General features: G+C 31.0%; 1 protein-coding gene across 3 annotated transcripts in view; it reads right to left on the bottom strand.

Annotated features, from left to right (window-relative positions):
* Positions 1-2,799, bottom strand: part of LOC116852269 (protein phosphatase 1 regulatory subunit 3C-B) — a 162,704-nt gene extending 159,905 nt beyond the window's left edge. For all 3 annotated transcript variants that reach the window (XM_032832461.1, XM_032832463.1, XM_032832464.1), the window contains exon 1: positions 2,087-2,799. The gene's annotated coding sequence lies outside the window, so the exon portion shown is untranslated. The remainder of the gene's footprint in view (positions 1-2,086) is intronic.
* Between the last annotated feature and the right edge of the window lie 227 nt (positions 2,800-3,026).

The raw sequence follows: 3,026 nt of genomic DNA, 5'->3' as shown, positions 1-3,026 counted from the left end.
ATATATATATATATATATATATATATCCATAAATTTAACAATTGCGACTTAGTAACTATATAAATATAACTTGTTTGTTGCACTACCGTATAATTTGTTCAGCAAATACAATATTTCTTTGAAGGCAAGTGACCGCCGATTTTGTCAATCCAACTACATAATTTCCGAAAAATTTATTAGATGTGTAAATTAATTCGTTTCTTTTTGCAAAATTTAAAATTATAATTTTCATGAAAAAATATTTCCATTATCATAATAGTTTTTGTTATTTTTGATAAACTGAAGTCATTTTTCTAAGTAACTATTTAACTCCATTGCAGAAAAACTTGGTGGTTTTGAATCGATAAAGTCGTCGAGGAATTTCCAACATCATACAATGATTTAAAATGTGCATCACATACATAATTACATATATCAACGTTGCATGTAACGTTAATATACTAATCTCTATGATAACGTGATATACCTATACTCATACAAATTATGTGAACGCGCTGAAGAGTTAGGTAAGAGTTATCCCATATTTCATTTGTAAACAAAGAGTCCCCTTCGTGATACGATAATATAGCAAATGTTATTGTCACTGAATTTCACTGAAGTTCGTACAGATATAATTAGAGCACTATAATTAAGGTCTATCGCGTTATTCACAGTCACAATTACACACGCGCACGTTCATATGCACATTTAAAAAATAAAACTTCTTTATTTATAGGCATTTTTTGTAACAGGAAATTTATAATTATAAATCTAAAATTTGATTAGAATTTTATCCTCATATATGTTTAACACATATTTTTCGCTAAAATCACGATGCCTCTAAAATTCAATTTATGCCTAAATCAATTTTTTAATGAAAAATTCCAACAATATTTAACATTATTTTTATATAAATCAAATTCTTATTATAATCAACTTTTCATGAATATATGTCATATTCTTTAACAAATATATTTCTTTTTTCTAACCAAGTCGACTTGTTGTAAAACTTTTGTTAAAATTCAATTTATCTGGTCTTCCGTATTATATTACACGTTCATGGTTTATATATTATCATATATTTAGACCAAAGTGATATATAGAATCCTACATGTACTTTATTCATATTATTTTTAAGACACTTCTGATTTCAAGGGAAACATTCAACATTAGATCCAATCATCGTTCCGAAATAATGTATTTTCTCAAATACAATCTGCAACTATGACAAACATAATAGAATATCGTATACTCGTATATATATGTATTTATATATATATATATATACACATATATATACGATTCTATTATGTTCGTCATAGCTGCAGATTATACTTGAGAAAATATATTATTATCAGCTAAAAGTTAATACAAGCAACGCTTCTACCATTAAATTCTACTCTTTTCTGTTAATTCAAATACAATTACTTTCCAAGAACGTGTAAAATATTGTAATATTAACACCTAAAGGTTCGAACAATTCTCGATAATTAGTAAATAAATATCAAAAATAATATATCGTAAGAAGGTAAAACATTCCTTACTACAAAATCTAGATTTAAAATTAATAGCGATTATACGTGCATTGAGGTATGAGTGTTTGTGGACATTTAGATCACCCACGGGCACAAAAAGTGTTAACTAAAATTATAAGGTAAATGTCTCAATGACTGAGCTAATAATAAAGCACGATTTATCAGTTTTGTATTTTTATTAATAAATAATTACTGAAATTATTAAAAAAACTAACGTATATATAAAACATTAGTTTGTCAACGATCGAGAAATAACAGGAAATAAAATAATCAATAAATATAAATTATAATTTTAATGAGATATATATTATATAATGCTAATTGCACCAGTAATTGAACTGAAGAATAAATCATATCCTAATTACCGAGTGATACAAACTCAGTGGTTGAATGGTTATTAAATAATATTACAAATTTATATAAAGAAATATATTTTAAAATTTCAAATGTTTTTTTAAGAAATATTAAATATAAATATATTATTAATATTTCTATCATTAGAATAAAAGTTCAGTTACTGAGACATTTACTTTAGTATGGCAAGAGTAATGGAAAGCAGTGACACTACTTACTTGTTTTTCGCAATAACGATGACTGCTCCACAATAAGGAGCGAATTCAAAAAATCTTCACGAATTTGCTTTCGCTGATTCCAACGAGGTTTATCACTTTTGTCTATTTTTTTTCTTATCTTATAATTTGAAAACCGGCAATGTCATCGGTTGCAGTTGCAAAATTTTCTTCCCAACGAGGTTTTTTATATAGCCGTAAATGACATCACGATAATTGTCGACACAGCATATCGTATTCGCATTTTAATTTGAGACTTTTAATTTTTAATTTGAGACTTTTAATTTTTAATTTGAAAATTTTAATTTCGGACTTTTAATTTGAGTACATATACGGAATGGGAAGATCAAATACACAAATCACGTTAAAAGCCTGCAGAAGAGTTTGCTTCTCTCTTTCTTTCTTTCACGTGATATCAGGTTGCGTTGTTCACTGCATCTATTACCGACTCTGGCAAACAGCGGCCGACAGTGACATCTTATATCGTTGTCATTCGATCGACGTACCACGACGATAACTTTAGCGAAATAGCGAGAGAAGCTTTTTCACGAGAATTTACCCCTGTTTCAACCGATCGGCACGTCGCCAATCGCACGGCACTCTACCCTATGCCACGTACGACACGCGTTTAAAGTACGAGAAGTCTGGCGCGCGCTAGCTGCCAGCTGTCTGCTACTATTCGACACACTCCGGTAGCGCCGTCACGGCCTCGTGGTGTTCACGTGATCGCAGCGCCTTCACGAATCGCTGCGGCGCACAAGCCGCGTGCTTGCATTCTTGCAATCGCGCTATGTAGCGACACGCGTAGAGTTGATTTTCGATGCGGCCTGTGGCCCGGGAGACACGAAGAAATGGGGCTTCGTATCATACCGATTCTGGAGGACCAGCTCTCTCTCTCTCTCTCTCTCTCTCTCTCTCTCTCTCTCTCTCTCTCTCTCTCTCT

The sequence above is a fragment of the Odontomachus brunneus genome, unplaced genomic scaffold, assembly GCF_010583005.1.
Source record: "Odontomachus brunneus isolate Ranch 3 - 2012 unplaced genomic scaffold, Obru_v1 Obru_scaffold_210, whole genome shotgun sequence".
Taxonomy (NCBI): Eukaryota; Metazoa; Arthropoda; class Insecta; order Hymenoptera; family Formicidae; genus Odontomachus; species Odontomachus brunneus.
This window is presented reverse-complemented; position numbering and strand designations above follow the sequence as displayed.